Raw genomic sequence first — 19,981 nt, 5'->3', positions numbered from 1 at the left:
ACGATGTGTAGTGCATTAGATGTACACTATTAAATTGAATGAGGACATGTGTTGCAGAGATTGAGGGTGATTTTATTTTTGAGAATTTCCCTCAAATCCTGATGTGTCGGATCACAATCTAGGTGTTTCCAGTGAGTTTTGATTTGCTCACAGAGTGCATATAGAGTAACAGGATAGATGAAAGCATTGTAACAAAGGCCTTTTTACAGAATAGTACCTACAGAAGTGGAGTAGGGCTGAATGGAAAGTAGGTGGACATGCAAATATTAAAAAGATCTTAATCTTGGAAGCTGGAATGTGTTTGACAGTTGCGCATATGAGGTTAAATGCCTATCCATATAAAGATGCATAACAAAGTACAACCCCTTTTCACACCAAATGTACTGTCACTGAAGTAGAGTTAGAAAAATGTTTTCTACATAAGAGGGTGACACTAATGGAAACGATTTCCTGAATTTTATCCACATTAATTTCAGTAAATGGTCACATTAATTTCAAAAATGTAAAATGTTCTGATAGTAATGATAATACCCGATCTATGCTTGGGCATTACATTAATATGTATGCTCTTATATGCCCTCAACGAGAAATAAGCAGCCAAATCTGGCTTTGTCTATTCTAGTGACCTTGAAAAGTTGATCTTAAAGAGTCCACGGATGTCTCCTTCCTGGATGAGCTAAACCACTTTTATACGGACTTGGAATCTGAGCTCACCCCGGATGACCTTCCTCTCACACTCCCTATGATGTGTATTCTGCACTAAGCAGGGTGAACATGCGTAAGGGCCCTCATGGTATCCCTGGTTGGCCACGTGCTGTATGTATGTGAGGATGCTGTTCATTGTTTTCAGACCCCAGTCAGGTTAGAAAACCACACCTCCTCCACCCTGATCCTGAGTACCAGCGTTCCACAGGGCTGTGTTTTGAACCCTATACTCCCTCTATACCCATGACTGGGTACCTGTGCACGGTTCTAACACTATCAACAAGATGCAGATGATACCTCAGGGGTAGGAATGGCTAGCAACAATGACAAGTCAGCCTACAGAAAGGAGGTCCAGCACCTAGTTGCCTGGTGCGCTGACACCCTGGCCCTCAACACCAAGAAGACCAAGGAGCTCAGCATGGACTACAGGAGGTCAAAGAGATGCACACACACCCATATCCACATCAATGGGTCTGATGTAGAAAATTTGTCCAGCTTTAGCTTCTTAGGTCCACATCTCCAAGGACCTTTCCTGGTGCCTCAACTCCCCCCCCCTAATCAAGAAGGCAGAGGAGCCCCTTAACTTTTTGTGGAGGCTGAAGAAAGCCCACCTGTCCCCACAGAACTTGGTGAACTTCTACTGCCTCACCATCGAGAGCATCCCGACCAACGGCATCACTGTGTGGTTTGGCAGCTGCTCTGTCTCAACATTACCGGGGTCCAGCTTCCTGCCATCATAGACCTTCAATGCCAGCAGTGACTGATGAGGGCCAGTAGTATCAGCAGGGACCCCTACCAAATACCATTACCAAATACTCCTTTACAAGAGATTTTGAATCTCTGCTTCTAAGTTTCAACTTATTTGTGCAAGTTCTGCTTATTTTCTTACGTTTTCCCAAATATATTATGGGATTGGCAATGTACAGCAGAATTTCATCAGCGCCAATCAAGATATTATACTCATGACCACCTCTATTAATGTCTGAGTGAATTGTAGTGTTGTACCAGACCATCACTGTGTTTGTTTGTGATAGAATCAGGGATTTATTCAATTCATATTGTTGCAGTTCAGCTTTACAATAAAATGAACATGTAAATGCAAAGTTTCTGCATTTGGAGAAACTGCATTCACAGTAAATGTTGCCATAATCCTAAATTAAGTCTCCATTAGAATAGTGTTATAGCATTGAACCTAACCAGGAATGACACCAGCGGTTCATTCAATCACTCTCAGAATTTTAGCCTTTGCCAAGCAAGTGCCTACCATCAGTCCATTTGTTTAATTAATATAAACACTTTTGACTATTTACATCTATCATTAGGCCGTACTAAATTCAACAACTTAGATATTGGGTTAGTTTACAAAGCATATTTTATGTATGTAGCATAATATCAATCAATCAATGTACATACAGTACCTGTCAAAAGTTCCAACAGTTACCCATTCACTTGAACACCTACTGTATTTGTATGAAACAATTAACCTTACCAGAAATAAGGCTCATACAGATTCTACACTGAACAAAATTATAAACGCAGCACTTTTGTTTTTGCCCCCATTTATCATGAGCTGAACTCAAAGATCTAAAACTTTCTCTATGTACACAAAAGGCCTATTTCTCTCAAATATTGTTCACAAATCTGTCTAAATCTGTGTTAGTGGGCACTTCTCCTTTGCCGAAATAATCCATCTACCTCACAGGTGTGGCATATCAAGATGCTGATTAGACAGCATGATTATTGCACAGGTGTGCCTTAGGCTGGCCACAATATAAGACCACTCTAAAATATGCAGTTCCATCTCACAGCACAATGCCACAGATGTTGCAAGTTTTGAGGGAGCATGCAATTGGCATGCTGACTGCAGGAATGTCCACCTGAGCTGTTGCCCGTGAATTGAATGTTCATTTCTCTACCATAAGCAGTCTCCAAAGGCGTTTCGGAGAATTTGCCAGTATATCCAACCAGCCTCACAACCGCAGACCATGTGTAACCACACCTGCCCAGGACCTCCACATCCTGCATCTTCACCTCCAAGATCGTCTGAGACCAGCCACCCGGACAGCTGCTGCAACAATCGGTTTGCATAACCAAAGAATTTCTGCACAAACTGTCAGAAACCGTCTCACGGAAGCGCATCTGCATGCTCGTCGTCCTCATCGGGGTCTCGACCTGACTGCAGTTCGTCGTCGTAACCGACATGAGTGGGCAAATGCTCACATTCGATGGCGTCTGGCACTTTGGAGAGGTGTTCTCTTCACGGATAATTCCCGGTTTTCACTTCATAGGGCAGATGGCAGACAGCGTGTATTGCGTCGTGTGTTTGCTAATGTCAACGTTGTGGATTGAGTGGCCCATGGTGGCGATGGGGTTATGGTATGGGCAGGCATGTGTTATGGACAATGAACACAGGTGCATTTTGTTGATGGCATTTTGAATGCACAGAGATACCGTGACGAGATCCTGAGGCCCATTGTTGTGCCATTCATGCACGACCATCACCTCATGTTGCTGCATAATAATGCACAGCCCCATGTTGCAAGGATCTGTAAACAATTCCTGGAAGCTGAACACATCCATATTCTTGCATGGCCAGCATACTCACTGGACATGTCACCCATTGAGCATGTTTGGGATGCTCTGGATCGACGTATACAACTGTGTGTTCCAGGTCCTGCAAATATCCAACAACTTCACACAGCCATTGAAGAGGAGTGGACCGACATTCCACAGGCCACAATCAACAACCTGCAACAACCTGATCAACTCTATGCGAAGGAGATGTGTTGCACTGCGTGAGGCAAATGGTGGTCACACCAGATACTGACTGGTTTCCGGACACCCCCAATACAGTGAAACTGCACATTTTAGAGTGGCCTTTTATTGTGCATTAATTAGTATTAAATCCCTATACATAAAAATGTGGCTAATGTCCTTTTAAAATATCAAACAATTGTTTTTAATGTATCATCTGCATTTCAGTAATATGAATGAAATAGATAGCGGTTGAATACTTTTGCACACTACTGTTCAAAAATATATGGTCACTTAGATATGTCCTTGTTTTTTAAAGAAGAGCAATTTTGTGTCTATTAACCCTTGTGCACCCCTCAAATGTACTACCCTTTGGACACCTTTGTGGACAAAAATGTACACGTATAATAAACTGACATAAAATATTTATACATTAATATTTCTTTCACTTCACTTCAGCATGCACTGGGACGGTTTGCAGCCGAGTGTGAAGCGGTGGGGATGAGAATCAGCACCTCCAAATCCGAGGCCATGGTCCTCAGTCGGAAAAGGGTGGCTTGCCCACTTCAGGTTGGTGGAGAGTGCCTGCCTCAAGTGGAGGAGTTTAAGTATCTAGGTGTCTTGTTCACGAGTGAGGGAATGATGTAACGGGAGATTGACAGACGGATCGGTGCAGCTTCTGCAGTAATGCAGTCGATGTATCGGTCTGTCGATTTTACCAGTCAATCTACGTTCCTACTCTCACCTATGGTCATGAGCTTTGGGTCATGACCGAAAGGACAAGATCCCGGATACAGGCGGCCGAAATGAGCTTTCTCCGCAGGGTGGCTGGGCGATCCCTTAGAGATAGGGTGAGAAGCTCGGTCACCCGGGAGGAGCTCAGAGTAGAGCCGCTGCTCCTCCACATCGAGAGGGGTCAGCTGAGGTGGCTTGGGCATCTGTTTCGGATGCCTCCGGAACGCCTTCCTGGGAAGGTGTTCCGGTCCCGTCCCACCGGGAGGAGACCCCGGGGAAGACCTAGGACACGCTGGAGGGACTATGTCTCCCGGCTGGCCTGGGAACGCCTCAGAGCTAGAGGAAGTGTCTGGGGAGAGGGAAGTCTGGGCATCCCTGCTTAGACTGCTGCCCCCGCGACCCGGCCCCGGATAAGCAGAAGAAGATGGATGGAATATTTCTTTCAGCTTTTTTTTTCATAAATCTCTTAAACAACTTGAAACCTGCTCAAAACAACCAAACATTCAATAATGTTCAGTATTTTAACCCTTTAAATTCCAGCTTGATTGTTTGAATTACCTCATTATTTATTACAAAAATCATTGCAAAAATAATATTTTCCATATAATAAATAGTAGAGGCATGGGGCTTTGGTGGTGATTAGAGTCTTGGATATGTCAAAGATTAGCAACAAAATTGATCTGATTGCATTAGTATATTTTATGTAGTGCCAGATACTCCCTCTGGACACCTTGGTGGACAAAAATGCCCCATTGACTTCCATTACAAAAAAATTTATCTCACACACACACACACACACGTGCACACAAAAACTCTTCTACCAGATTCAACCATTTTCCCATTGTAGGCCAATGGATGAAATTCTTGTATTTTTTTATTTATTTTTTTGAGCAATGTGACTACCAAGGTGCCCCAAAAGTTTTGGTGTGCAGACTTGTGAGTATGTGTGCGCGAGCGCGTTTGCGCGCATGTGTGCACACGCGTGCGCACGTCTGTATATGTGTGTGGGTGTGTGCATGCATGTGTGTGTGTGCGTGTGTGCTGGTGCACTTGTGTGTATGTGTGTGCGTGTGTGTGTGTGGTGGAATACAGTAAAAATTTCAAATATAACTACTTTTCTTCAAAATGAAATGCTTGCATTACAGAATGCATGGTTTTATACTCTAATGGCAGTGAGATTAAAAAATATATTTTTAATGGAATTCAATGGGACATTTTTGTCCAAGAAGGTGTCAAGAGGATGCAAAATTCATAAACAGAGTATTAAAGACATGAGAGTTAAAGACATTGGATTTCAAAAAATTTAACAAAAAATAAGAGTCCTGCCAAAAAATCATGCCCCTAGCTGCAACACAGACAAAATGATCCCCAAAATTTACAAAAATGGCCGAGGGGTGCATAAGGGTTAAAATTACATCAAATGAACAAATGTCTACACTGTATTTCTGATCAATATTGTAAATGACAATTTTAGCTGGAAATGGATGATTTTCAAAGGAGCATGTCTCAAATTAATAAGTGAATAGGTGTTTACTGCATATATTTTTATATATGTTTATTCTAATCAATAGCTTTTTAGAAAATGTTGAGCCAGAGATGTAGGCAACATCATAATTTTGGTCAAACGGCTGCATAGGAAGAGGCATCCGGGGAAGTTACGGCTGTGAAACGATTTGATTCTGTCACATAGTCTCAGACAAAAAAAAATTGATATAGTTGTTAGCACAGTAAGTTTCAAGAGGCGACAGTAGTACAGAAAAGGGACCCTACCCTCAGGCCAAATTCCTGGAATATGGAATCATTTCTGTGGTGCACAGGTTGGACATTCATATGGATAATGTACCGATGCCAGTGGATGATTTGCATAGATTGGCATGCTTTCATTTATGGAAAAGACCATTTGATAGAGAACCACAATCATGTTAAATAATTAGAAGTCGATAACTCAACCAGCCAAAAGAGATCTCCTTTTACTCTGTGAAGGAACACATTCAAAAATACGCTGACAACTGCATGCCAAGTGTCGCAGAAAATGAGCTGAAATTTATAATTGGGGGGACAGGGGTAGTACCGAACATTCTGTCTTTATTTCTTTTACTCACGGCCCATATATATGCTCCTCAAAATGAATCCATTTAAAACAGATCCTTCCTGAGCTGCATTTTAAATTGTCATCTTCACCATCAATTACATCTCAAGGCAGTGGAGAAAATACACACATCAATCAAACGAGAAGTTATCCAACGCCAATAAAGCCTGTGCTGAGGGCATTCAGAGGGGTCCTCTCGATCCCGTCGCATCTGTGTTGTCGTGACAACTCGCCATTGACCGAGTCGGTCCAAGTGATTAGCTGTCCACCTGTGTGTCAACCCGCAGAGCTGTGGAGGAGCATGTTGACGTATTGTGGTTGACACAATGAGGATGACGAGTGACAGACTACACCCTCTGGCAAATACTTCTTCCTGCAGCATCCCTCTGGGGCTCTGACTCCAGGTGGAGGAAGGTAGGCAAGGTGGACGCTTCCTCATGCCCAGGGGCCCCTCAGCCTTCCCTCCTCCTGCTAACAAACACCTCACTGCAAGGACAAAGCAGGCTCAGGAGAGGCAGACAGCCAGGTTCTATACATGTATTTTAATAAATGGGGAGGCCTATGGAGACCAGGGTCATAGACAGACCCTTGCTAGTCGATCCCTTTGGGAGAGCGTATTCATAAGCATTTCTATGGAAATAGAGCTCTGTGAAATACACCAGTGATCAGCTAAAAGTGAAGGTTTTCACACAGAATATTGATCTAGGTTGTATTTCTTTCCGATTGGTGCCCAGCTCCCATTGGTATATTAGACCCTTTTTACTGAAGCATTGTGCGCAAAAAACCCAATTACATTTTACATGTACAAGCATACAAAATAATCAGGACAAGCTATTTTGTCACATTACAAAAAGAATGGCTTTCCCCAGGCTTTGAAGATGAATGAAACATCACTTATCTGAAAACCAACTCAAGTCTGTGCTGTGCTTATAAGGTTGCCAAATAAAAACAAAAATTACAATTGATTTGAGTTTTGGTGAGAATTGTCTAATATTATATGACATATTGAGGGCATTTCAGAGTGGCTGAATGTAGCCAAAGTACATTGCAGGGACTAAGGGTACAATCTTCAGAGTTACTATGCCATCTGCCATTTCTTTGTTTCTCTGTACAGGAGTGTCTGATCAATGAATTCAATATAAAATGTAACGTCATAGACATGAGTGTCTGCAATATCTACATACTGTATTTGACCATTTTATCAATCTCATGGAGCTCTGCTGGGTGCAGTGATTCGCTGTATATTCAGAGAGGTCACAATAGTAAAATACTCAATACTAAAAACCACAAGAGATAATCAAATAAGCCCTCTTTTTACAATTCTTAAATACATTTAACATGGATTAAGTACAATACATAAGATCAAATAATCAGTGTTTCATCTAGAATAGGCATGTTTTTTTTCTCTTGTCAAAATAGCTTTTACAATTAGTCATCCGGTTGATTTTTTCAATTGATCATCACTTAGTCATTTGGTTAGTATACTGTATATATTTTATATGGTTTTACCTCCTATGTTCAGATTCAAAATGACAGAATCCCAATTACATATCACAGATTTGTATGTGACCTTATCTTGATTCAAACCCACAGCATTGGTGCAGGTAATATAGTGCTCTAACAAATAAAGCCATAAAATCATTGCAGTACCTGTGTACAAGACTATAAAATATGATTATCATCCATAATTATAATTTCATAATTACTTTGATAACTTATTTCACATGGTAGTCAGCACACTTAGTAACCATATACAGTGGGGAGAACAAGTATTTGATACACTGCCGATTTTGCAGGTTTTTCTACTTACAAAGCATGTAGAAGTCTGTAGTTTTTATCATAGGTACACTTCAACTGTGAGAGATGTTTGTATTAAGAAGCCCTCCTGTTCTCCACTCATTACCTGTATTAACTGCACCTGTTTGAACTTGTTACCTGTATAAAAGACACCTGTCCACACACTCAATCAAACAGACTCCAACCTCTCCACAATGGCCAAAACCCGAGAGCTGAGTAAGGACATCAGGGATGAAATTGTAGACCTGCACAAGGCTGGGATGGGCTACAGGACAATAGGCAAGCAGCTTGGTGAGAAGGCAACAACTGTTGGCGCATTTATTAGAAAAAGTTCAAGATTACGGTCAATCTCCCTCGGTCTGGGGCTCCATGCAAGATCTCACCTCATGGTGAATCAATGATGAGGAGGAAGATGAGGGATCAGCCAAGAACTACACGGCAGGACCTGGTCAATGACCTGAAGAGAGCTGGGACCACAGTCTCAAAGAAAAACATTAGTAACACACTATGCCGTCATGGATTAAAATCAACCCCAAGAACACCATCCCAACTGTGAAGCATGGAGGTGGAAACATCATTCTTTGGGGATGCTTTTCTGCAAAGGGGACAGGACGACTGCACCGTACTGAGGGGAGGATGGATGGGGCCATATATGTGGCTCCATCAGAAGCATCTCAAGGTCCTGGAATGGCCTAGCCAGTCTCCAGACCTGTACCCAATATAATATTTTTGGAGGGAGCTGAAAGTCCGTATTGCCCAGCGACAGCCCCGAAATCTGAAGGATCTGGAGAAGGTCTGTATGGAGGAGTGGACCAAAATCCATGCTGCATTGTGTGCAAACCTGGTCAAGAACTACAGGAAACATATGATTTCTGTAATTGCAAACAAATGTTTCTGTACCAAATATTAAGTTCTGCTTTTCTGATGTATCAAATACTTATCTCATGCTATAAAATGCAAATTAATTACAAAAAAAATCATACAATGTGATTTTCTGGATTTTTGTTTTACATTCCGTCACTCACAGTTGAAGAGTACCTATGATAAAAATGACAGACTTCTACGTGCTTTGTAAGTGGGAAAACCTGCAAAATCGGCAGTGTATCAAATACATGTTCTCCCCAATGTAGGTTGCAAAATAGCTGGAAAAAGATTTCTGATGTTCTGATTCCGTTGGCACATACATGAACTGACAATGAACAATGCTTCATTCAACACTAACTTTTTCAATTTCAATTATTATTCAACATTCTTGCAACAGAATGTTGGTTTCAGTCCTGCAGATTCTGCTGAGACATTCATTAGAACATATTCTGGTATTGTTTCTGGTAAGTTTAGGATGTCCTAAAAAAATCACAAAATTGATCTGCAACTCTGTTTCCAAAGAAGTTGGAAACGCTGCATGAAATGCTAACAAAAACAGAATGCAATGATGTGCTTAAAATGTATCCTTATATTTAATTGAAAATAGTACAAAGACAACAGGTTGAACCTGATGTTATTGCTTTTGGAAAAATACATGCCCATTTTGAATTTGATGCCAGCAACACGTTTAAAAAAAGTTGGGACGGGCATATTTTTGGGTGGGCCCTCTCCTCTTTAGCCTGGAGGATGCGCCGTCCATGATTCCCAATTTATTTTTCACATTTTGATTTGTGAGACCACAGGACAGTTTTCCACTTCGCCTCAGTCCATCTTAAATGAACTTGGGCCCAGAGAAGGCAGAGGCGTTTCTGGGTCTTATTTGTATATGGTTTCTTCTTTGCATGTTAGAGTTTTAACTTGCATTTGTGGGTACAGCTACAACGGTTCTCAGAAGTGTTCCTGAGCCCATGCAGTAATGTCCACTACAGAATCGTGTATGTTTTTAATGCATTGCTTCTACATGCTTTGTAAGTGGGAATGCCTGCAAAATCGGCAGTGTTTCAAATACTTGTTCTCCCCACTGTAAGAGGGAATATGAACACAAGCAATGTTTTTCAACATGGAGCGAGATAGACAGCAAGGCAGAGAAGGAAATTACAAAGCCTGTAGATCTGCAAGGAACAAGTACAACTTGTAAGAGATAGTTTTGTCGAATGCGAAATTCTGTGATTTTAGTAGATATATTGTAGCAAGTCAACTTTGGCACTTCAAAGGGTGATTTTGAAACTTATGTCTTGCATTGGTTGCTCTTAGATTAGCTGGTTACAATGACTAAATTGAGAGGATTGCATTATGCTGTGTTTGGTTGACTTAATAAATGTACTCATTATTTGTCACAATGTAAGTTGGAATGATCTGGCAGGAAAAGTTGTTTACAAACCAAATGAAAGCATAATCAGTTATTTTCAATGTAAGACTGTGTGTTACACGTGTGATTAGTTTGTAGTTCTGTACTGAGAGTTTTGAAAAATTGCCACATACTTATCAAAATAGGACCAATAATAATTGTATACTGGCCACTAGGGAAACAATGGGCTTGTTTACATTACACTACATTTTCCAAAACATTGAACAAGACTGGAGACGAGAGATTGTTTTTTGTAAACTTGCATTAGGTAGCATGCGCCACATTTTTGCAGGTGGGAAGACAATTCTATTGTCTATCAAGTTTCTATGGAGGGAACACGCATATCTTTCTCACGATTGACAGCCACCATGCACGTCTGGACCATGCTGGTATAAATTCAAACACTATGGAAATTATGCAAACTAAGTTAAGTCTATCTAGTGTTATATTCTCGCTTTCGTAATGTAAACAAGCCTAATAAGTGTAATTACATCAAGGGAAAGCAAATGGTCATAAACAGTAAACACATTAACTTTAAAAGCGCCAGTTTATTTCAATTCATAACAATGCTAATTGGCTCAAATTGGAAAGGATGGGGAAAAAGTAGCCTCCTGTCAACAAGTGAAACTTTTTTCTATTTTGTAATACTTTTTCTACAGCAGGACATAATGTGAATTTAAATATGCATAAATTGCACTTACATAAATTATTTCCATGTTTTTAACATATTTTGATGATGTTTTTGTCCATCTATTCAGCACTGATAATATTAATTGTTATGTCCAGGCCCAGTAGTGTTTGCAGCCCGGGGCTGGTATGGAACCCTGTGATTAGGAAAGCCAACTGTGTACAATATGGGCGCCAGTGCTATCAGATGTTTTGCTCTAAGTTTGAAAAGCTATGGTCTATCAACTCAATTCCAATTACATTTGGAAGATTGGAATCACAACTTGGCATAAAGCCACAGACTGGAAGCAAAACATCTATTTTAATATCGTGAGTTATATTTTTGTTGTAGTAACTGCCAGGAACCTTAGGGATTCCCAGGGGCAACATACATACATATGAAGGATACATACTGTGTCATGGTGCAAAATGATTTCCTTTCATACATTTTTTCTCTATTAACTTCACCTTTTCATCTTATCCATTCACCACTAGTTGAGAATCGATTAAAAATTATGAATGTTGTTGCCCTCACTGGATTCAAACCCAGGTCTCCCACGTGAGCATCTGGAAATTAGATCATTGTGTCACACATAAACATCATGCTAAGTTTTCATTCTATTTCTTATTAAGTTCACCTCCACCACAAATAGCATCTATGAACTGTATGGCTTTTGCCACTGGCTGTTTTAACAGCTTATTAGCCAGTAATAGGCTTACTAGTGTCTATTAATTTACTAATTGGAATAGTCAGCAGAATTAGGCAGATTGAATATAAACTCTACACAGCCAATGCTATTTCATGGCACACCAACGTTCGTTTTTCTTTCATTTACGAATGAAATTGATATAATAACTACCAGTATATAGATGATATTAACTGACTTTTTTGTCAAGTTAAAAGACAAGATAATCATGGAAACCCCTACTCTTATACTCCCCAAGGGGTTGTGATCTAGCCTATATTACCCCAAAAAGCATGCATGGATGCATACTTCAAAAATGCACCAGAAATAGTTGCAATATAACAGTAAACCGTTTATTTTGGGCTCACTATAACGTAGCCAGCATAGTTTGTCTCTATCCTAACGCATAATTTGTTTTGACTGTGACGAGGCTCAAACAAAGTGCTAGTCCACCTCTCTAACCACTATGCTTTTTAACAAGGGGTAGTCTGTCTGCTGTCTGTTTGTTACTCACTCACTCACTCGGTAAGAGACAATCGCACTTCTTGGCAGACTCTGCTTACACGGTCAGGCAAAAATATGCCAACTTTAAATTGAATGGCAGCAACATGTCTGGAAAAAAGCTGAGACAGGGTAACAAATGACTGGAAATTGTGTAATACAAAATAAATCCTGGAGGAATATCTAACAATTAATTAGGTAAATTGGCATGAGGTCAGTAACATGATTGAGTATAAAAAGAGCATTCCAGACAGAATTAGTCTTTCAGAAGTATACACTCGGAGGGGTTCACCACTCTGTGAAAGACCGCACGGGCAAATAGTTTGTGGACCTCATAATCTACAGTGCACAATATCATTAAAAAATTCAAAAAATCTGGAGAAATGTCTTATACAAGGGACAAGGCAGAAAACCATTATTGGATTGCCATGATCTTCGGGCCCTCAGGAAGCAATGAATTAAAAACATACACGATTCTGTAGTGGACATCACTGCATGGGCTCAGGAACACTTCTGAAAACCATTGTAGCTGTACCCACAAATGCACGTTAAAACTCTAACATGCAAAGAAGAAACCATATACAAATAAGACCCAGAAGCGCCTCTGCCTTCTCTGGGCCCAAGTTCATTTAAGATGGACTGAGGCGAAGTGGAAAACTGTCCTGTGGTCTCACAAATCAAAATGTGAAAAATAAATTGGGAATCATGGATGGCGCATCCTCCAGGCTAAAGAGGAAAGGGCCCACCCAAAAATATGCCTGTCCCAACTTTTTTTAAATGTGTTGCTGGCATCAAATTCAAAATGGGCATGTATTTTTCCAAAAGCGATAACATCAGGTTCAACCTGTTGTCTTTGTACTATTTTCAATTAAATATAAGGATACATTTTAAGCACATCATTGCATTCTGTTTTTGTTAGCATTTCATGCAGCGTTTCCAACTTCTTTGGAAACAGAGTTGCAGATCAATTTTGTGATTTTTTTAGGACATCCTAAACTTACCAGAAACAATACCAGAATGTGTTCTAATGAATGTCTCAGCAGAATCTGCAGGACTGAAACCAACATTCTGTTGCAAGAATGTTGAATAATAACTGAAATTGAAAAAGTTAGTGTTGAATGAAGCATTGTTCATTGTCAGTTCATGTATGTGCCAACGGAATCAGAACATCAGAAATCTTTTTCCAGCTATTTTGCAACCTACATTGGGGAGAACATGTATTTGATACACTGCCGATTTTGCAGGTTTTCCCACTTAAAAAGCACGTAGAAGTCTGTCATTTTTATCATAGGTACTCTTCAACTGTGAGTGACGGAATCTAAAACAAAAATCCAGAAAATCACATTGTATTTTTAAGTAACTAATTTGCATTTTATTACATGAGATAAGTATTTGATACATCAGAAAAGCAGAACTTAATATTTGGTACAGAAACCTTTTTTTTGCAATTACAGAGATCATACATTTCCTGTAGTTCTTGATCAGGTTTACACATACTGCAGCAGGGATTTTGTCCCACTCCTCCATACAGACCTTCTCCAGATCCTTCAGGTTTCAGGGCTGTCGCTGGGCAGTACAGACTTTCAGCTTCCTCCAAAGATTTTCTATTGGGTTCAGGTCTGGAGACTGGCTAGGCCACTCAAGGACCTTGAGATGCTTCTTACGGAGCCACTCCTTAGTTGCCCTGGCTGTGTGTTTCGGGTCGTTGTCATGCTGGAAGACCCAGCCACGACCCATCTTCAATGCTCTTACTGCGGGAAGGAGGTTGTTGGCCAAGATCTTGCAATACATGGCCCCATCCATCCTCCCCTCAATACAGTGCAGTCATCCTGTCACCTATGCAGAAAAGCATCCCCAAAGAATGATGTTTCCATCTCCATGCTTCACGGTTGGGATGGTGTTCTTGGGGTTGGGTGTGTGGACAGGTGTCTTTTATACAGGTAACAAGTTCAAACAGGTGCAGTTAATACAGGTAGGGCTTCTTAAAGAAAAAGTAACAGGTCTGTGAGAGCCAGAATTCTTACTGGTTGGTAGGTGATCAAATACTTATGTCATGCAATAAAATGCAAATTAATTATTTAAAAATCATACAATGAGATTTAGTCTCTCGTACCTATGGTAAGAATTACAGACCTCTACATGCTTTGTAAGTAGGAAAACCTGCAAAATCGGCAGTGTATCAAATACTTGTTCTCCCCACTATGTAGAGTGTCTGGTAAAAACAAAAATTATGAAACTGTTATATTTTGTAATTTAAGTCAACTTGTTTTGTAATATGTGCCATATAAACAAATTCCCTGCATCTTATTTGAGATTATTTTATTACATACAGTCCTCATTATCAATCAACTGCATATTTATAACAGTATTTATTTTTCTTTGCAACAAGTTAGTCCTTTTTATTAATCTGCTCAAGTAAGTGTGCTTGCTTCATACTTTCCTCATTATTTGCGACAGTATTTTTTTTTATTGCTGTTTAACTAGTTGCTTAAAAAATCCTAACATTTTAGATCAACATTTCTTTTGAACTCATTACATTTTGGGGGTTTTGACATTCGTAATAAATGGCTACATTAATACATTAAACATACATAATCAACTGAATATCAAAGGGAACAGTAAGAGCTTGATGATCATTCAGCTACAGAATTGAGTGTACACCTGCATGTGTCTATCTTTTTGTCTGTCTGTATTTCTGACTGACCTACTGCCTGCAGTGTGCATTGGATTGCAGGAAGATAGCATAATTGAATCAGCTTTATTTTTTCTCTAGAGAAGTTTCCTTTCATAAACATGAAACTAGATCAGTCTGCATTGATACACTTTACTTGCAGTTAATTAAGGGCATTATTCTAATGAGGCCCTAATGCATGTTAGACTAAAAAGAAGCTGCATGTTCTCCATGAATAGTGACTTAAATATGAATGAGTTATGCCCAGGTTCCATAGTCAACAAACTGAGTCAACAAAAGATTCTCAAACTCAATCCCTTGGAAACCATCAAAAGCCACAGTTCACAATATCAAATTTCGACAAAACCTTTAACATTGGATAAAATTAGTCATTTCTAGTGCTGGTCTAAGTCACTGCCCTCACTACCACTGGATCAGCATGGCTTTGATACTGACACTGCTATTACAGCCACTCTTGTCCCCCCACTTATATTACAGCACACACCCTCATCAGTCCCCCCCACTTCTATTACAGCACACACCCTCATCAGTCCCCCCCACTTCTATTACAGCACACACTGTCCTCTGTCCCCCCACTTCTATTGTTGCCACACTCTTCTGTCCCCCCACTTCTATTACAGCACACACTTCCTCTGTCCCCCAACTTCTATTACAGCCACACTCGTCTCTGTCCCCCCACTTCTATTACAGCCACACTCGTCTCTGTCCCCCCACTTCTATTACAGCACACACTGTCCTCTGTGTCCCCCAACTTCTATTACAGCCACACTGTCCTCTGTGTCCCCCCCACTTCTATTACAGCACACACTGTCCTCTGTGTCCCCCCCACATCTATTACAGCACACACTGTCCTCTGTGTCCCCCCACATCTATTACAGCACACACTCTCCTCTGTGTCCCCCCCCCACTTCTATTACAGCACACACTGTCCTCTGTGTCCCCCCCACATCTATTACAGCACACACTGTCCTCTGTGTCCCCCCACATCTATTACAGCACACACTCTCCTCTGTGTCCCCCCCACTTCTATTACAGCACACACTGTCCTCTGCCCCCCCACTTCTATTACAGCACACACACTCTTCTGTCCCCCCCACTTCTATTACTGCCACACTCTCATCTGTTCCGCCCACTTCTATTACAGCACACACTCTCCTCTGTCCCCCAACTTCTATTACAGCACACACTCTCCTCTGTCCCCCCAATTTTATTACAACACACACTGTCCTCTGTCCCCCCACTTCTATTACAACACACACTCTCCTCTGTGTCCCCCCCACTTCTATTACTGCCACACTCTCCTCTGTCCCCCCCAACTTCTATTACAGCCACACTCTTCTGTCCCCCCCACTTCTATTACAGCACACATTGTCCTCTGTCCCCCCCACTTCTATTATTTCCACACACTCTTCTGTCCCCCCATTTCTATTACAGCACACACACTCTTCTGTCCCCCCACTTCTATTACAGCACACACACTCTTCTGTCTCCCCCACTTCTATTACAGCACACACTCTCCTCTGTCCCCCCACTTCTATTACAGCACACACTCTCCTCTGCCCCCCCCCCCACTTCTATTAAAGCACACACTCTCCTCTGCCCCCCCCCCCCCCCCCCACACACTTTTATTACAACACACACTCTCCTCTGCCCCCCCCCCCCCCCCCACACACACTTTTATTACAGCACCCACTCTCCTAAAGCTACTGTAAATAGTAGGGGGGACAACCAAATCTAAAACTCAAAATAAACAGAACTGAACAGCACACAAAAGCACAGTTATGAACGCACCCGTTGTTTGCAGATGGTACATAGGTTTTCCACATAAACCTAAATTGTGTCCTAGTCGGAACAGCGGTCTTTTCTGCGATAGTGTACATCCTCGGCCCTCCAGTGTACACAGCTCCTTGTAGTACCACGGTTTTCTGTGGTTCACACCGAACCAACCTCCTTGAGAAGTCAACAGACTCCTCTGCAGACTCAGGTCTCAGAATATCCCATCCTGTCTTGATTTTACAGAAACAGGTTGTCAGTTGTTCTCTGCCTCACCCGTCAGGCTGGGGCTGTCCACAGGGTCCTACAGACACCAGGCAGCCTAAGCATTTAAACTACATATTCATTATCAAGCCCAAAGCAAAGCAATGTTTATTTTTTTACCTACTACTGTATATTCAACAGACTGTATTACGGTACGGTAGTCAAAATGTGTTTATTGTTGTTTAAAATAAACAACAATAAACACATTTTGAATGCTGATCAAGAGTTTTGTGCAAGCAATATAAGGTTGCGACTATTGTCCCAAATATAGCAGGCTTCATTCAGTGATTGAAACAAATATTAACATTAATTGAAGTTTCACAGTTGTAGAGTATCCAGTAGAAGTAGACGAATATCTTTCAAACTAACCTTTGTTGAGCTGAAATTAAGACAGATTCTGCAACTGCATGGCCTATTTCTTGCTTAAAATGTTTTCAGTGAACTATTTTTGTAAAATATGAGATTGTTTACTCAACGAGCCGCCATGACACTCTGTTGAAATTCTCAAGTAGCCAGACCCACATCACGCGTTCATCCAATCAGCTGCTGGTCAGGGGCGTGGAGCATCAACCATGGCTGTATGAAGTCGCGACCCCACACTTCAGTTGTGTCAGACAAATGGATCTGTACCGTCGCCCACTCGCAAAGCAGACAGCCATACAACTTCTGCTACCGCGAATGCTTTTTCCAACTTATTATTTTTTTTATTTGAGTATTAATCTTCACCTTCGAAATTCGTTTTTTAAAAACTATTCGAATATATTTTTGAATTTAAAATATTAGTTGACAGCCCTACTGGCAAGGTGACTATTCAAATGCTGGAGTGAGTTCAAATGCAGTAGTGAGTACTGAAGTCACGCGCAAAAAAACTCACGCTGGGGGGTCGGTATGGAATATTTGAAACTCATGCATGGAAAGGTTAAAAGAATTTCCAAGGGACCCTCCAGTCATTTTATTTATAATGATAAACAAACATGTACCTGTAGAGTTTGCTGGGACATGTTGCTCACAGGTCTGAAAACAAGGTCTTGGAGCTAGAAGAGACAAGGACTCTAGTGAACACCAGGACCAGAGTTGTGTGGGTCCAATTGCAGAAGTGCAATGGTAGACTTATTGTACGTCGCACAAGGGAGTAGGCTAGCACACAAACGATAAAGACAGGCAGAGAGTCGGAAACCAGAATATCAGTCCTTGAAGGCGAAGGCACAGGCAGGGATGAGCAGGGACGCGAAACCGAGAAGCAGGCAAACAGGTCAGGAAGCCGGGTGATCAGTCAGTGGAGGCTACAGCACAGGCTGAGAGAGACGGTAAAGATATCCAGGGGCAGGCAGGGAGGTCGGTGTTCCGGGAAGGCAGTCCGTACAGGTAACAACACAGGCAGGGTAGGCAGGGAGAGACACGACGGGGCAGACGAACAGGTCAAGACGCAGGGTTCTGTAAACGAGGAGAGAGGACGGGACAGGAGGGTAGAGAACACAACAGGCTGGGAATCAACAAAGTAATGAGAGCGCGCAATAGAAGGCTTGGCAGGTCCACTGAGAACAATACCTCACACTGGAGGGGAGGTAGAGCACGGGCTAAATAGAGGGGTTAACAGGGCACAGGTGTTCAATATTCCGGTGATTGGGATCTGGAGTGGTGGGTGCGTTCATGCGTGTTGGGAAGTGAAACGGTGGCAGGTGCGGAGCGTGGCGGGGAGGAGTTGGACCGGGAGTGACGGGAAAACCTCACAAGGACAATGCTGAGTAACATTTAAAGTGTAACTACAGGACTGTTGTTTTGTTTTATACTCATTCAACCTACTTCCAAAAATATTACTTTCTTCCACTTGACCTGAAGTTGTAGGTTGGACCTCCACTCCTGGCCTCCAACTCGCTGTTGAGACAAAAATAGAAGAAAATAGAGGTCAAGTTGTGTCACAGTCCAGGTATCATGCTCTGGTTTCCAAGCAGCCCTGGATCGTGGCATGTGTATGTTCACTGTGCGCACCTGTGTTTTGGTAGGTTAATCACCATGTCTCATCATCATCATCATCATTTTCTTCCGTTTATCCGGGGCCGGGTCGCGGGGGCAGCAGTCTAAGCAGAGTTACCCAGACATCCCTCTCCCCAGACACTTCCTCCAGCTCTTCCGGGGGGACGCCGAGGCATTCCCAGGCCAGCCGGGAGACATAGTCCCTCCAGCGTGTCCTAGGTCTTCCCCGGGGTCTCCTCCTGGTGGGACAGGCCCGGAACACCTTCCCGGGAAGGTGTTCCGGAGGCATCCGAAACAGATGCCCAAGCCACCTCAGCTGACCCCTCTCGATGTGGAGGAGCAGCGGCTCTACTCTGAGCTCCTCCCGGGTGACCAAGCTTCTAACCCTAAGGGATCGCCCAGCCACCCTCCAGAGAAAGCTCATTTCGGCCGCTTGTATCTGGGATCTTGTCCTTTCGGTCATGACCCAAAGCTCATGACAATAGGTAGGACAATAGAGTAGGAACGTAGATTGACCGGTAAATCGAGAGCTTCACCTTGCGGCTCAGCTCTTTCTTCGACTGCATTACTGCAGAAGCTGCACCGATCCGTCTGTTAATCTCCCGTTCCATTCTTCCCTCACTCATGAACAAGACCCCTAGATACTTAAACTCCTCCACTTGAAGCAGGCACTCTCCACCAACCTGAAGTGGGCAAGCCACCCTTTTCCGACTGAGGACCATGGCCTCGGATTTGGAGGTACTGATTCTCATCCCCACCGCTTCACACTCGGCTGCAAACCGTCCCAGTGCATGCTGAAGGTCCTGGTTTGAAGGGGCCAACACGACAACATCATCCGCAAAGAGCAGAGACGAAATCGTGTGGTCCCCAAACCTGACACCCTCCGGGCCCTGGCTGCGCCTAGAAATTCTGTCCATAAAAATTAAGAACAGAACCGGCGACAAAGGGCAGCCCTGCCGGAGTCCAAAATGCACTGGGAACAAGTCTGACTTACTGCCGGCAATGCGGACCAAGCTCCTGCTTCGGTCGTACAGGGACCTGACAGCCCTTAGCAAAGGACCCAGGACCCCATA

At 42.3% G+C, this 19,981-nt stretch overlaps 1 long non-coding RNA gene across 1 annotated transcript; it reads right to left on the bottom strand.

Annotated features, from left to right (window-relative positions):
* Positions 1 to 18,328: 18,328 nt before the first annotated feature.
* On the bottom strand, positions 18,329 to 19,013 carry LOC114839441. The gene is made up of 3 exons (XR_003781896.2): positions 18,924 to 19,013; positions 18,738 to 18,809; positions 18,329 to 18,368 (listed from the first exon to the last, which is right to left on the bottom strand). It is a non-coding gene; the product is annotated as an uncharacterized LOC114839441 (long non-coding RNA).
* Between the last annotated feature and the right edge of the window lie 968 nt (positions 19,014 to 19,981).

This window comes from Esox lucius, chromosome 6 (genome assembly GCF_011004845.1).
Source record: "Esox lucius isolate fEsoLuc1 chromosome 6, fEsoLuc1.pri, whole genome shotgun sequence".
NCBI classification, from domain to species: domain Eukaryota; kingdom Metazoa; phylum Chordata; class Actinopteri; order Esociformes; family Esocidae; genus Esox; species Esox lucius.
The sequence above is the reverse complement of the archived record's forward strand: the minus strand, read 5'-3'. Positions and strand labels throughout refer to the sequence as shown.